This window comes from Macrobrachium rosenbergii, chromosome 55 (genome assembly GCF_040412425.1).
Source record: "Macrobrachium rosenbergii isolate ZJJX-2024 chromosome 55, ASM4041242v1, whole genome shotgun sequence".
Classification (NCBI taxonomy): Eukaryota; Metazoa; Arthropoda; class Malacostraca; order Decapoda; family Palaemonidae; genus Macrobrachium; species Macrobrachium rosenbergii.
Window position 1 is genome coordinate 49,280,467 of NC_089795.1, and position 17,500 is coordinate 49,297,966.

The following is a 17,500-nucleotide window of genomic DNA, read 5'->3' on the forward strand; positions in this document are numbered from 1 at the left end:
AGCAAAAAGAAATAGATATCTTTAGGGAACCCGGTCATCTATTCCTAAGCCAAATTTCCTTGGCATGCCATCCAAATTAGGGCTAGCTGAGGCTTTTCATCTTCAAAGTTATTTAGTAATTACCATTGGGAAATGAGTCTGATACTCTTCCCCTTTTTAATAATACTTTGTCATGAATATTCTCCGGCTAAATTTTGCTTGTTTGCGTGCTCACAATTTCAGCTGTGTGAGTTCGAACCCAAACTTCCAACGAAGGTATAATTAAACTAATTCCATTCACGACTTTCCGTAATGAAAACTTGCTTCCATTTATAATTTTCTTAAGGGCATGCCCTTTTCTTCGGTTTTCCATCACTCATTCTTATTCACTGGCATACTACAGTTATAAATGAATAATTCCTTCAGAAATGTCATGCTTCTTTAGATACTGATTGTAACCTAATTATTTTTTTATTTCTGACTGACACCCAGATGTAATTCACGATAACGATACAATTACGTTTCTATTTTTGTGTTTCATTAATGTGTATAATTGTGTAACGTTTTGTTTACATTCAGTGACTGTATGTGCACTGATGTATGAGGTTCATAAAAATATCTGTTCCATAAGTATTAGAAATTCTTTCCTTTGGAACTTTTTTATTCTCAGATTAAAGAGACCCATCTTTGCGTACTCACAAACACACAGAAAAATATATATATACATATATATATATATATATATATATATATATATACTATATATATACATATATATATATATATATATATATATATATATATACATATATATATATACTACCTGACCAACCAGGCGCTGCCTGGGAAAACTGAAGAACTCGGAAAAATTTTCCTGCACCTCCGTATACCGACTGTCTCCCTTTTGCAATGGAATTATTGTACTGACTGTCCCTTTTACCAAATATTACAGTGCAGACTCTCCCATTCACTCAGGTATTGCTGTGGGGACCGTCCCTTTTATCCAGAAAAAGTTAAGTATACCTTAGTTTTACCAGACCACTGAGCTGATTAACAGCTCTCCTAGGGCTGGTCTGAAGGATTAGACTTATTTTACGTGGCTAAGAACCAATTGGTTACTTAGCAACGGGACCTACAGCTTATTGTGGAATCCGAACCACATTAAAGCGAAATTACTGCAATAACTGTCCCTTTAACCTAAATATTATTTGCTGACTGTCCCATTTATCCAGATATTACTGTGGTGACTGTCCCATTTATCCAGGTATTACTGTGGTTACTGTTCCTTTTATCCAGATATGACTGTGCTGAATGTCCCATTTATCCAGGTATTACTGTACTGACTGTCCCTTTTATCCAGGTATTTGTAGTGACTGTCCCATTTATCCAGTTATTAGTGTGGTGACTGTCCCATTTATCCAGATGCTGCTATGGTGACTGCCCTTTTCATCCAGGTATTATTCTGTTGACTTGCCCTTTTATCCAGGTATTACTGTGGTGACTGTCCATTTGATCCAGACATTGCTATGTGACTGTTTATTTTATCCAGACGTTACTGTGGTGACTGTCCCCCAGGTATTACTGTGCTGAATGTCCCTTTTATCCAGATATTACTGTGGTCACTGTCCATTCTATCCATATATTACTGTGCTGACCGTCTCATTTACCCCCCACTAAACCTAAACATAGTCCCCCAACTTAACTGAAACACTCCCACTAAACCTAAAAACACCCCCACTAAACCTAAACACACCCCCACTAAACCTAAACACATCCCCTTCTAAACCTAAACACATCCCCACTTAACCTAAACACATCTATAATAAACCTAAACATGAAATTAGGTATGCTAAAAATGTAGAGTTTATTTACCACATAAATTAAAAGGGTTAGGGGGACTGGGGATGGGGGATGGGGGATGGGGGAAGGGGAAGAGGGTACGGGTTTGAAACCTACCCTATTGTCTCAGTCCAGTCAAATGATGGGCACTGCCAAATTTTGCCTAGATCGGTCAAGCGGTTTCCACATAAGTTACAAAGCGAAGGGGGAGGGAGATGGGGAAGGGGATGGGGTACGGGTTTGAAACCTACCCTATTATCTAAGTTGGCTCAAATGAATGCCATATGCCAAATTTTGTCTAGATCGGTCAAGTAGTTACCACGTAAGTTACAAAGTGAAGGGGGAGGGGTGGTGGGGAAGTGGAAGGGTGTGTGGGTTTGAAACCTACCCTATTATCTAAGTTGGGTTAAATGATGGCCACGTACCAAATTTTGTCTAGATTGGTCAAGTGGTTATCACAAAAGTTACAAAGGGTAGGGGAAGGGGGATGGGGAAGAGGAAGGATAAGGGGTATGGGTTGAAACCTACCCTGTTATCTAAGTTGGGTCAAATGATGACCACGTGCCAAATTTTGTCAAGAACGGTTAAGCGGTTACCACATAGCCTGACAAAAGAACGGTTAAGCGGTTACCACATATAGCCTAATAGCCTAAGTTACAAAAGAAAGGCGGGAATGGGGATGGTGCAAGGGGAAGGGGGTATAGGTTTGAAACCTACCTTACAGTATGATCTAAGTTGGGTCAAATGATGGCCACGTGCCAAATTTTGTCTAGATCGGTCAAGTGGTTACCACATAAGTTACAAAGCGAAGGGGACAGGGAAGGGGAAGGGTAAGGGGGTATGGGTTTGAAACTTATCCTATTATTTATGTTGGGTCAAATGATGGCCATGTGCCAAATTTTGTCTAGATCGGTCAAGCGATTACCACATAAGTTACAGGGAAGAGGGAAGGGGAAGGGGAAGGGGGTTCGGGTTTGAACCCTACCCTATTATCTAAGTTGGGTCGAATGATGGCCACATGCCAAATTTTGTCTAGATCTGTCAAGCGGTTGCCACATAAGTTGCAAAGGGACGGGGATGGGGAAGGGGAAGGGGGTACGGGTTTGAAACCTACCCTATTATCTAAGTTGAGTCAAATGATGGCCATGTGCCAAATTGTGTCTCGATCGGTCAAGCGGTTCGGATTTCTATAGCGCATAAACATACAAACATTCACTTATATATATACATATATATATATATATATATATATATATATATATATATATATATATATATATATATATATATATATATATATATATATAAATGTATGTATATGTATATGTATAGGCTATTATACTAACGAGCCTTACCACAAATGCCAACGTAAATATAACGAGACAGAAGTATGTGAAAGCAATCGACAGAAAAACGGCAAAACAAGAGAAGTTCTACGATACACACACTTCAGAGAAGAAATGTTTTCATAAAGAGTTTTCTCATTTGCTTCTGTAAATATTTTTGTGGATAAAAATCCTAAACTGAACTGTCACACGTACGTCCTGAAACGTCAGTTTATCAGGGAACCAAACAATCACAAGAAATACGTGTAGGGCATAAGTATAAACATTATTACAAGTTTACAAATTTTCAAGTTTACAGAAACAACAACTTAGCCATCAACATTCTACGCCAGTAATCATGGATGTGCGTTATAGACAAAAGGTGTATATAGAAATTCGAATAAAAATTTTAATGTTTGTCTATCTTGTTATATAGTTACTATTATTATCACACTTTATGTTTTTTATACCTAAATAACTATATTCCCCCACCCCTCTCTCTCTCCTTACCATTAAAATTATATTTTTTATACCTAAACAACTATATTCCTCCTCTCTCTCTCTCTCTCTCTCTCTCTCTCTCTCTCTCTCTCTCTCTCTCTCTCTCTCTCTCTCTCTCTCTCATTTGAAGTAAAATCCATCTAATGCAATATCTCATGATATAATTGCAATGTTTGTGGCCGAGGAATTCTGATAATTATCTCAATTGCTTTTACATGAAACTAACCCTTTTCTAAGCAGTGAATATCTCCAACCTCCAACCTACCCTCCACGCCACCTCTCCCTTACCCCTTGCCCCTGTCTACGATTATTCACAATTATAAGTTCATTGGAATACTCCCAGGGCGGAAGCACGCAATGTTCCCATAACGGAGATAGGCCCGTTTGATTGTAACCTCTAATAAGCATTACACGTGAGTCCGTTCAGCAATATTGCTTTAGTTGTTGCTGGCTTTTATGCTGTTATTACCTTCGTAAGATGATGAATGCGCACTCTCCCCCCGCTTAAAAAAAAAACACAAACACACACAAGTAAAATGTCTTTTCAAATGGTGTAAGTATTTTCATCTTTTTTAAAATATTTTTCTCACGAGATTCGATTGAGCTGCGTACCCACGACTTGAAAAATCTTTCGATACCATTACTCTCAAAAAAAATTGACAAAGTGCAATTTCAAATAATAACAAGTAAAAAGTTTCTTCGGCGCCATTAAGTTCTCTGTACAGCGTATAATGCTGTATGAGCAGCGGCCCATGAAACTTTAACCACGGCCCGGTGGCAGTCTGTCCTATAGCGTTGCCAGACGCACGATCATGGCTAACTTTAACCTTAAATAAAATCAAAACTACTGAGGCTGGAGGGCTGCAATTTGGTATATTTCATGATTGGAGGGTGGACGATCAACATACCAGTTTGCAGCCCTCTAGCCTCAGTAATTTTTAAGATCTGAGGGCGAACAGAAAAAAAGCGTGGACGGACAGACAAAGCCGGCACAATAATTCTGAGCCAGATATTCTACCAATTATTTTGAAGCATCGGTTAATATTATGAAAAAATTCTTTTTTCCTACGAATCCCATATCATAAAATTAGAAATACCAAAGCTGGTATCCTAGACCCCTAAAATTTTTCTCTTTATATTTCAAAATAAATTCCTCTAGATGACTAATCGTTAACCCTGAAGTAAACACTAGGGAGAGACTTTCGAGAGTGCACCAAAATAGAGACATCAGATTACTTTAAGAGAATATCTTATTATGTCTACAAAAATAGCCAAGGCTGGGACGTCACATACCACTAGCCAATACCTGGATAAAGGTACAGTCACCATAGTAATACCTGGATACATGGGACAATCACAACAGTAATACCAGGATAAAATGGACAAGCAGAACAGGAATGCCTGGATAAATGGAAGTCACCACAGTAATTCTGGGTGAAGGTCAATGCAGTAATGTCTGGATGAAATGGACAGTCATTACAGTAATACCTGGATAAAAGGAACAGTCATCACAGTAATATATGGATAAAAGGACAGGCAGCACAGTAATACATGGATAAATGGACAGTCATTACAGTAATACCTGGATAAAAGGGACAGTCATCACAGTAATGTTTGGATAAAAGGGACAGTCAGAACAGTAATGATAGGGTAAAAGGGATAGTCAGCACAGTAATACCTGGATAAATGGGACAGTCACCACAATAATAATGGTGTAAGTGGGAAAGTCCGCAGTGTAATACCTGGACAAAAGGGACATTCACCACAGTAACATCTAGATAAATGGGAAAGTCAGTCACCACAGTAATAACTGGATAAATGGGACAGTCATTACAGTAATACCTGGATATAAGGGACAGTCAGTACTGTAATACCTAGATAAATGGGACAGTCAGTACTGTCATACCTGGAAAAAATGGACAGTCACCACAGTAATACCTGGATAAATGGGGCAGTCACCACAGCAGTATGTGGATAAATGGGGCAGTCAGCAAAGTAATATTTGGATTAAAGGGACAGTTAATACAGTATTTTTTGGATAAAAGGGACAGTCACAACAGGAATTCCTGGATAAAAGGGACATACGGAACAGGAATGCCTGGATAATGGGACAGTCACCACAATAATACCTGGATAAAAGGGACAGTCAGCACATTATTACATGGATAAATGGGGGTCAATACAGTAATACCTGGATAAAAGGGATAGTCACCACAATAATGTCTGGATAAAAGGGACAGTCAGCACAGTAATGACTGGGTAAAAGGGACAGTCAGCACAGTAATACCTGGATAAGCGGGACAATCAGTACAGTAATCCATGGGTAAATAGGACAGTCAGCACAGTAATACCTGGGTAAGTGGGCAAGTCAGCTGTGTAATACCTGGATAAAAGGGACATTCACCCCCGTAACATCTGGTTAAATGGGAGAGTCAGTCACCACAGTAATGAATGAATAAATGGGACAGTCACTACAGTAACACCTGGATATAAGGGACAGTCAGTAAAGTAATACCTGACTAAATGGGACACTTAATACAATCATACTTGGATAAAAGGGACAGTCACCATAGTAATACCTGGATAAATGGGATAGTCACCACGGTAATATAGGCTAAATGGAACAGCCAGAAAAGTAATATTTGGATAAAAGGGACAGTTAGTAGAGCAATTTTTTTATAAAAGGGACAGCCACCACAGTAATTCCTGGATAAAAGGGACAGCAACACAGTATAAATGGGACAGCCACCACAGTAATTTTTGGATAAAAGGGACAGTCACCAGAGTAATACCTGGAAAAAACGGACAGCCAGTTCATTAGTACCTGGATAAACGGGACAGTCACTACAGTAATATCTGGCTAAAAGTGACGGTCAGAGCAGCAGTACCTGGATAAATAGGACAGACAGTACAATAATACCTGGATAAATAGGAAAGTCACTACAGTAATACCTGGATAAAAGGAACAGTCATTACAGCAATAGCTGGGTAAATGAGACAGTCAGTACAGTAATACCGGGAGAAAAGGGACAGTCAACACAGTAATAAATGTATAAATGGGTCACTACAGTAATACCTGGATAAAAGGGAAGTTTACAGTAATTCCTGGATAAATGGGACAGTTACCACAGTATATGTGGGTAAATGATTAACAGCAGTAATATCTGAATAAATGGGAGTTAACATAGGCTATATATTTTATATACATAATATGCATATATAATATATATATATATATATATATATATATATATATATATATATATATATATATATATAATTATAAATCTAATTATATAGGCTTATATATATACATATATATATAGGCTTATATTAGGTAATATATAATGTAATATATTTTACACGATCATATTTTATATATTGACTTAGTCTAGAAAAGAAACAATGGCATAGAATAATTAACAATGCATAACCTTGTCGTTATTTGAAGTACGTTCGATGGATATATCAAATTAGTATATATAATATATATATATATATATATATACCGTATATATATTATATATATATATATATAAATCTAATTATATAGGTATATATTATATAATATATATAGGCTATATACGTAAATTGTAGCGACATTTAAATACGATCATATTTTCCGTTGACTTGGTCTACAAAAAAAACAATGGCAAGAATAAGTAACAATAAAAAAGTTATTTGAAAACGCTCATCATATATATATATATATATATATATATATATATATATATATATATATAAATATATATACATATATACATATATATATATTTATATAATAAATACATACGTATATGTAGTATATATATATATATCATTTTTATATTGACTTATATATAAAATATATGTTAAATAAGTAACAATAAAAATCGATCTTTGAAACAATTGAGTTCTACTAAAAAAAAACAATATATAGGGTATATAAGTAATAAAATAGTTATTTGTAACACTCATCCATGATATATATAATTACATAAACACATTTAAATCGATCTTCTTTACAATTGAGTTTGTATAGAAAAAAACAATATAGGTATATAATAAATAGTTATATATACATCATATATGCATCTACTATATATATATATATATTATATATATATATATATATATATATATATATATATATATATATATATATATATATATATATATATATAAACATAAACTGTGGCACATTCAAATACGATCATTCTTTCAGGTGAGTTGGTCTAAAAAAGAGACAATGGCAAGCGTAAGGAACAACTTAAAAAAAACAGTTATTTCTAACACTCACCAACCCATCTAGCAATACTTCGTAGGCCGCCCTTTCGTTTCAGCACCTCCTTAAGCCTATCGGGGATAGAATTCGCTAATTTCTGCAGGAGGAATGGTTCAAAGCTGTCCCAGATCGAGTGTATGGCGGTCTCGAGTTTTTCGAAGGTTGTCGTGTCCTCTGCCCTTCAACAAGACTTGATCGCTGCCCAAAGGTTTTCTACCTGGGCAAACCAGGACTGCCTGGCCAAGACTTAATACAGTCAATTTGGCAATCGTTTAGAAAATCAGTGACGTAATAATTGGTGAGTGAGAGTGAGCGAATCAGTGATTGGCGGCGTGGCACCTCGCACAGGCCTGCCACAGAATGGATGGCCCCGAATTCTCATACCTAAGATTCCAAAACGTCGCCTAACAGCGTCAGGTCAAATCTTTGTTGACGTGCTTGCTCTTGGGAATTGGAAAGAAACACTTAATCCCCAACACCACCATACCAAAAAACACCCCAACACCATAACATACTTGGAGAACTTGACCGTGAGTGCAACATGTTTAGGCCCAACTTATCACTATGAGGCACCCGCCACTCCATTTCCCTTACTCACACACGTGAAATGTAGCCTGCCCCATCCTCTCTGCTTTGGTATGTCCGGATGGTACTTGTGGATACGTGGCCAAGCAACTGAATATAATGTTTTTAATTTCCCCGCACTAGTCAAGTCTGGTCGTCCATATGCCGTTACCTAAGCATGAGAGTGTGTGGAGAAAGATTACGGGGGCTCCAAGACTAAGAGCAGGGCAGACCCCCGACCACCCCGCCAGGACGCCATGAACTCAGCTAACAAGCCGTCTTCTATGCCTCTTTGCTTCACAATTTCACTTGTTTTCAACCCCACCTTACGACATTCAGTTACACGGACTATATCATGGATGGTACGCTTCTTAGGCATGTTACACATCCATGATAAAAGCACAATCAAGTAAGAACACCGCCGGTCTGCGACCCACTTTGGTATCACGCACTCAAGACGAAGTTCGAATGAAAGCCCGGATGATACTGATGCACTTCCTATCACTTGCTGTGGGTTGGAGGAAGGGTTGGGGTAAGTTGACATTTAGTCATTTTTTGCTCGTAGATTTTTTTCTCGAAATAAAAATTGTATGGGAAATCCATAACTATAGTCGGTTTCATTTCATCTGACCACTCACGGGAAAAAGTACGGCAATACGCATGGGTAGCATGAGTGACTGACATTCAGCGTTTTCGAAATCGTTGGCTCATTGTGATAAATATTAAACTATTTTTCCAAAAACGCATTTGAATGTTTATGTAGACAAAGAACCCTCGCCCCTTCTGATATAATTAATAAAGACATCGATCTTTATTCATAATATACCAATAAAAGCACACGAAAGACTAGGTTGTATCCAACATTCTACTCGGATCAAATGCAAACGAACGATGAGCTTTCCGCCATTATGATTGATCTTGTTAATATAGCCCAGACCACTCTAGACCTATCCTCAAAAAGTATTCAAATCAAAATATTTTCTGGTCATTCAAACTTTATTCTACATGCAGTTTCATTGCATGTGGATGGAAATAACCTTATTATGGTACCAAATATTGTTTACCTCTAAAACATGAAGCGCGGACCAATGAAGCTAGGCCTATGCTACGGATTCGCCAGGTATTTTATTTTACTAACTTTTCTTTAAGCACATATTCATTCCATCTCAGTCAGAAATTACTCATTTATTGTAACCTTTACTTATTCATTCTATCTAATTATCGTTCCAATGCCCAACAATGAAAAAAAATTTTATGCCTTGGCCAGCCATTCATACCGCATGTTAACACAGGATGGCGGGAACTGAATGGGGTTTTTTACTTTTGATAGATAAGTTATTTAGCTAAATTTGTATGCTCAAGAAAAAAATTATATAAATATGCAGAGTATTCTGGAAAGAAAAACCACAATGCCATAGCCATTATACCATATTATACTACTGCCATATCCCGCCTTCCCGCCAATACAGTGGTGGTTTTTCCATTCACCTCCCCACGTCCTAGACAAGACAGCCTCATAGACAACGCTGTTCGTTGCTTATTTCGAATATTAACCTACTTATGTAATTTGCATGCAAGAAATCATCAAAATACCTCTCACTCGCACTCGCATAGCCATGTGTCTTTTTATGTACCTGCAGTGAGATAAAATATAATGGTTTCAAGTCCATCGTTCGTTGCATTTAACCTGAGTAAACTGTGTTAGAAGCTCGTCATTCAACTTCATAAGCCCTGTCTACTGATTGGTCGTTGTGCTTATCGGGTAAGCTGTGTTCCGTCTACAAGGGCATCAGGAATCCCGTCTTGCTACCTAGGTCTAGCGTCCTTTGCTTCCAGGTGGATAGTGGACGCATTGTGATGCCGTCTGGACGTTAAGAGTAGGTTTTAAAAATTTTATCGATATCGTTTTTGCGATCATCAGTCTTCGGTTGGTATTTTATTGACCAATTACTATTGTTGCTTGTATCGATAAAATTAAAGAAACCCACCCTAAACGTCCAGACGGCATGACACTACGTCCTACCATCCACCAGAGGGCAAAGGGCGCTGGACGTGGGATTAGGGTTTATGAGTACCCTTCACCTGAGGACGGTGAAATTGACATCAAAAGAAGTACTTTTCGTGGGCGTAAACAACATATAAAAAATGCGCCGAAGTTTCTTTGGCGCAATTGAGTTTTCTGTACTTCGTATAATCAAGGCCACCGATAAAAGATCTGTCTTTCGGTGGTGTTGGTACAATGTTGTATGAGCCGCGGCCCATGAAACTTTAACCATGGCATGGTGGTGGCCTGGCCTATATCGTTGCCCCGACGTACAATTATGGCTAACATTAACCTTAAATAAAATAAAAACTACTGAGGTACTGAGGCTAGAGGGCTGCAACTTGGTATGTTTGATGACTGGAGCGTGGATGATCAACATACCAATTTGCAGCCCTCTAGCGTCAGTAATTTTTAAGATATGAGGGAGGGACAGACAAAGTGCGGGCAGGAAAAAGTGCGGACGGACAGACAAGCCGATACTCTCTTTTTTTCTAGGTTGCATGCCTCGAGTGGTCAATAAAATATTAATGTTTAATAATAATGATGACTACAAAAAAGTAAGACAAGGACAAATTACATTCTAGATATATTTCTAGTGTGTTTAAATTGCACTGCTTTATATGTATACATGTGTAACTTATTCTTTGCTTTGTTAGAGATAGTTCGATATTTCTATTTTTAGCACTGCTCTCATATACGAGGTGCCTGCTTATGCTTTCATTTTCATAAAAGCACTGCATCCAAGGTCATTCGTTTAATCAATTACCTCGTAATATGTCTTCAATATTTTTAATCTACAAATACGACTTTGGTCGGTGTGCCATCCAGCTCTGAGAGAAACTCGGTCCTCCTCCCAAGCGATGTCTCGTGACACCCGACAGGTAACCACTTCTTTTATTCTGCTGTTAAAATTGAGATGTTTTCATTCTTCCGTTTTCCTCTCTCATTAAGTTTTCATTCTCATTCGTTCTCAGTTTTCCTTGTTCATTTAACAGCAAACAGCTTGCCTGTTTCAGTGCCAAAGATCCCATCCTTATTTCTTCTGTTTTATATCTGCTTTATGTATTGTTTCTCTTTATTGTTGTAATCCCACGTGGAAATCTTTGCATCAGTTCTCCTAATTCTTTCTCATTATGATCATTTTCTCTCTCTCTCTCTCTCTCTCGTAACTAAACTCCCTTCTTCACTTTCCTCTGTGCAGTTAAACAATCATGCAATGCTTAGCACTGTTGATAAAGTTTAATAACATAGTGTGCATTTACACAGAACTCTCATCATAAAACCTTTCAAGTTCAATCATTATTTCGTTCAGAATTCATCGGAATTAACCCTCGTAAACTGTTCCACTACACGTAATAAAACACTATCTTATGGCTGTGGTTCCCTCCCAGATTCAAAATCGCCTGACGCTCTCAATATCTTGGGAAAAGTAAAGTTCACTTTATAGTATTTAGGAAATGAAAGTTCCTTTCCTTGACTTATGTCTGATGTTGTTTCTGTCATTCAGCCGTTAAATATTTCCTGTGAATTGATGCAACATTCTCTATTTTTCTGCTTCCTATCGAGCAGTTGAATAATCGTTGCCATGCTTGAAATTTGAAACTATTACTTGTATGTATGTATGTATGTATGTATGTATGTATGTATGTATGTATGTATGTATGTATGTATGTATGTATGTATGTATGTAAATAAAGACAAAATCCACGAAGGAAAGAGAAACACTGGGGTGCTGTGAGGACGCCAGTCGAAAGGCCTGCAGCACTCCAGTGTTTCTCGTTCGTTCGTGGATTTTGTCTTTATTTATATATTCATCACGTTCCATATTTTCGTGATTCAGTTATGCGTATGTATGTATGTAAGAATGTATGCATATCTGAAATTCAAGGACAAATGTTATTACACCTGAATTATATAATCAGTACTTAAATTTCGACGACTGCAAAACCATAAGCACCAACACTATTTCCAAATGAGGTCGAAAGTCAGACTGCAAATGAACTATGTATCTTAGTTTGATATCACCCATGTGTAGGTATAAAACAAAAGAAAATCTAAGAATGAATGTATATAACAAATAAATACTGAGAAGACTGAGAATTTGGTCCATTTTGACACTAGAATTGGAACTCTTTTGAGGAAAATTGTAATCATAAAAGAATGATGAAATTCCGTCTTTATTCACATAAAAATTATGCGTTAACGAATTCCCCAAAATAATGATATTTCTCTCGTCAAATACATCATGACCTCTGACAGATATGAATTATTAAATGTTAATGAAGTCCAGTATTAATTATAAATGCCATGTGTACATCCAAACAAGTAACAAAAATTCAAATCTATTTAAAATCTAATTTTCCTCTGTGTTGATAGAGTTACACAGAATTCCTTTCCCTGGGGAAGATAAAAGTCAGAATTTTCCGTTCAGTGCTTTGCTTTTTTAGGCAGATTCCTCCCAAAGGATATTTCAACCTTCCTCTCTTTGAAGAGAGAGAGAGAGAGAGAAAGCAAGAGCTTTGAAGTGGAGCCAAAGAGGGAAAGAAAATTCCCAGGTATTTTGAAATCTTTGAGCCCAAAGTGGGGAAACTTAAAATCCCTCTCTTTCTCTCTCTCTCTTTCTCTCTCTCTCTCTCTCTCTCTCTCTCTGTCATCTTAAACAAGCTAAGGAAATCTCTCTCTCTCTCTCTCTGTTCAACTTATGGAGTCTCTCTCTCTCTCTCTCTCTCTCTCTCTCTCTCTCTCTCTCTCTCTCTCTCTCTCTCTCTCTCTCTTATAAAAATATAAAATCTCTCTCTCTCTCTCTCTCTCTCTCTCTCTGTCTTAAAACAAAGCTAGATTACAGAATTAAAATCTCTCTCTCTCTCTGTTCAATCTTAGATCAAAGCTAGATTATGGAAGTGGAGTCTCTCTCTCTCTCTCTCTCTCTCTCTCTCTCTCTCTCTCTCTCTCTCTCTCTCTCTCTCTTAAAACAAAACTAGATTATATATGTAAAATCTCTCTCTCTCTCTCTCTCTCTCTACCTCTACATAATTATCACTGAACTTGGGAGTAGTTTCTCTACATGAGTGAATAAAAACTCGAAAGATAATGCCCTAGACTACATTATTCCGAGAACTGACATTGAAACTGTGCAGTTTCCCAAGAATTTCAGATACAGAAAAACACGTTTAATTAAAGCACCAGATTTAGTAACGGGATCCGACAGCGGAAACACGAGACAAACTTGGGTCTCGTAAGTTTGAAAATGGGAGGTAAAATACTGAAGGAATTTTGGTCAACTCAGTTTCTGGCCTGAAATTATTGCAACACGAGAGACGAAGTTTAATTTTGATTATTATATTTAAGGATATATGATTAGAATTTCTCCTTGGTTTCAAAGCTCACCGTATAATCGAGATGATATACAGTTGCTCATAAATTTATAAATAAAATTATTCTCACTTTTTTTAAACGAAATTAACTACGATCTAATAACTAAAAAATTAAAACTTGCAATAAAAAGATCAGTTACGGTGAACCGAGAGAATGATAAATGAGAGAGAGATATAAGTTTACTCAGGACATCAAATTCCCTTATTATAGAATAAGAGAAGTGGGTGTGAATGTAATGATTTTTGTTATACAGCTGATTTTTGTGCTTATTCTAGGAGTAATAGATTTTTATGGCATGAATTTTAATTTTTGGAAAGAAATTGGTAGCCACAGACAACTTAACAAAATTTATAATTGAATTTTGTTCTAAAAAAAGATAACGTTTGAAACAGAATGGGTAACCTCCATGTATGTTATAGTGTTTCTGGTGTTTTAACCATTCTTAATAAACTCTATTGATATTGCTACCCATGCTTCGCTTACTCAATTCTGCCTATTTTACCGCTATACCAGTGGCATGCTTTAATAAGAATGGCGTGTGATATCTTGAAAGGAATTTGATTATTCAAGATTTCATCGTACAACGTTCACGATTTATGATTTCATATTAATATATCGAACTCAGTCCATTTGGTTTCTTAATACGATGACTCTTCAAATTAGAAGTCAATGTTAAATTTTCATCAAAATATAATTTTCCTACTGAGGTGTAAAATTAATTGTATTGCAAGTGTATCAGACAAAAAGAAAGAAGATTGCCCAGTTTAAACTTATTATAAGTGTGAATAACTTAAACAAAGAAAAATTAGTCTGGTGAGGTCATCAAATTCTTAGGAACAAATTAAAACTGTGTTCGGGGAAGTCCAGCAAAATTGGGTACAGTGTAATGGAAAGGAGTTCTATGTTACAAAGTTCTGTCACTGAAGGAATAAGAAGATTTTAAAATATTTAATACACTTTGAAATAGATATGAGAGGGTAGAAAAAAAAAACAAGCGTACCATAATTATATGGTTTTAACATTTATGTTTTCTCTGCTGATATTGATGTTTAGGTGATGAAATGTCAACCAGCTCTGATATAAGATGTCTCATAATCAGACTCTTGTCACTGAAGGAATAAGAAGATTTTTAAAATATTTAATACACTTTAAATAGATATGATAGGGTAGGAAAAAAACAGGCTTACCATAATTATATGGTTTTAACATTTATGTTTTCTCTGCTGATATTGATGTTTAGATGATTAAATGTCAACCAGCTCTGATATAAGAAGAAGCCTCATAATTAGACTCCTTTGTTGGGCTTGATTTCCTCTACGTTAATGAAATTTCACACAATTATGTGCAGAAAATAGATGAATATAAACTCTTGAAGTCTGATCTCCATCTGGTAAAAAGAATCAAACGGGTGTGTAAATGGTTGATTCGCATGCTGAGTTCCTGGGCAACACTTACGAAATCCCTTCCCAGAAATAAGTGTGATACGAAAAATGTAAAGAAATGTTGAGACCATTCATCGACCAAGAACATTTTGCCTGTAAATGACGACCATCCATCCTTTCGTGATAGCATTAAGACCTTCCAATCCGAGAATGAAGCCATGAAAAGAAGCATAAAACTGATCCGCTGTGTTGTTGAGAGAGCCGTAAAGAAAACAAGATATCGACGCAATTGCGCGAAGACGTTGCATCCGTCGATAAGAATAAAAAGGTATTGCTGGGAAGATACGTTTATGTCTCAATAAATAGCCTGAGAAGCATACGTATCGCTTTCGAAACCTGGCTGCTCCGTTTAACCTTAGGAGGAAAACCTCCAGCAAGATTCTTTGGCTGCATTGGGACCTGACGGATAGAGAGCATTTCAAATTCAAGCTGTTTTAGTTTTCTGTAAAAGAAAACTACTGTGCCGGCTTTGTCTGTCCGTCCACACTTTATTCTGTCCGCACTTTTTTCTGTCCGCACTTTGTCTGCCCGCCCTCAGATCTTAAAAGCTACTGAGGCTAGAGGGCTGAAAATTGGTATGTTGCTCAGCCACCCTCCAATCATCAAATATACCAAATTGCGCCCCTCTAGCCTCAGTAGGTTTTACTTTATTTAAGGTTAAAGTTAGACATAATCGTGTTTCTGGCAACTATATACGATAGGCCACCACCGGGTCGTGGTTAAAGTTTCATGGGCTCATACAGCATTATACCGAGATCACCGAAAGGTAGATCTATTTTTGGTGGCCTTGATTATACGCTGTAGCTGCTGTACAGAAAACTCGTTAGGCGCATTTGTTACTTGTTTCTTTTTTAACTGTGAACAGAGAAACAAACATAGTCTTTCTAAGCGTCATTTTACAACAACACAAACAAAAAAACCTTCCTAATCGAGTTGCATTGAACAGAACTATTCCGTTTTCAGTAAAATGAAAACTGATCTCATTCTACAGTCCAGAACGAGATTCAAAATTGTATTTATTTTGAATAAAGTAATTTCATTCATGCGTCAATCAAAAAAATTATTGTCATGTAAGAATTTTTAGTGAAATAGTGGGAAATCGAAAATGAGGAAAATATTTCACTAAATATATTACCAGTGAAGAAAGGAAAACATTTTACACGCACTTTAATCCCTCAAAATTCAATGTTTTCGTGGCTATTATCACAAGCCACTTCCTTCCCTAAAACCTGTAGTTCTCCCTCATAATATATTATCTGTTTATTTATTTATTTATTTATTTATTTATTTATTCATTCATTTATTCGTTAATTGAACTATTATTTTATATCTTTATTTATCTATTATCTATTTTTTCCATAAATTACTCATTTATTTATTTTATATATCAAACTTTTTCTTATGACGTAGGGTCCCAAGTATATATATATATATATATATATATATATATATATATATATATATATATATATGGGTATATATATAGGAACCCTACGCATCATAAGTTTATATATAAATAAATAAATATAACTATGGAAAAAATAGATAATATATATATAAATAAATATGCATCATAGAAAGAAAAGTTTCACTCAACATATATGTATATATATATGTATATATATATATATATATATATAAATAAATAAATGTAATTTATGGAAAAAACTATATATATATATATATATATATAATAATAATTAAAGATATAAAATATATACAGTTCAATAATATAATGAATATATATATATAATGAATAATATATAGATAATATGTTATGAGGAGAATATATATATAGGAAATATTTTACAGTAATATATACTGGGTTATATATATATATATATATATATATATATATATATATATATATATATATATATATATATATATATATATACACACACAAATATGCTATTTAAAGTATTCTTTTCCCTGTTCGGCAAAGAAAATCAGCTTTTCTAATAGACAAACAGTAAGAAAAAGATATAGGATTATTCTCTACGAAATTTACGCGTATAATAGTTCAAAATAAATATACCTTTTTACATTCCAAATTCCAAGAAGAATTTTCGGTATTTTACTTTATTGTCCAATTTGTGCCTGTTCTAAAAAGGTTTCTGAAACGTTGCCAATATATTACTGGAATGTTTTCGACGGTATTTACGCT

General features: G+C 35.8%; 1 long non-coding RNA gene across 1 annotated transcript in view; it reads right to left on the reverse strand.

Moving 5' to 3' along the window:
* The window catches only part of LOC136835214 (uncharacterized), a 172,987-nt gene extending 164,031 nt beyond the window's left edge, over positions 1-8,956 (reverse strand). The window contains exon 1 of the long non-coding RNA XR_010852054.1: positions 7,924-8,956. This is a non-coding gene — a long non-coding RNA (uncharacterized lncRNA). The remainder of the gene's footprint in view (positions 1-7,923) is intronic.
* Between the last annotated feature and the right edge of the window lie 8,544 nt (positions 8,957-17,500).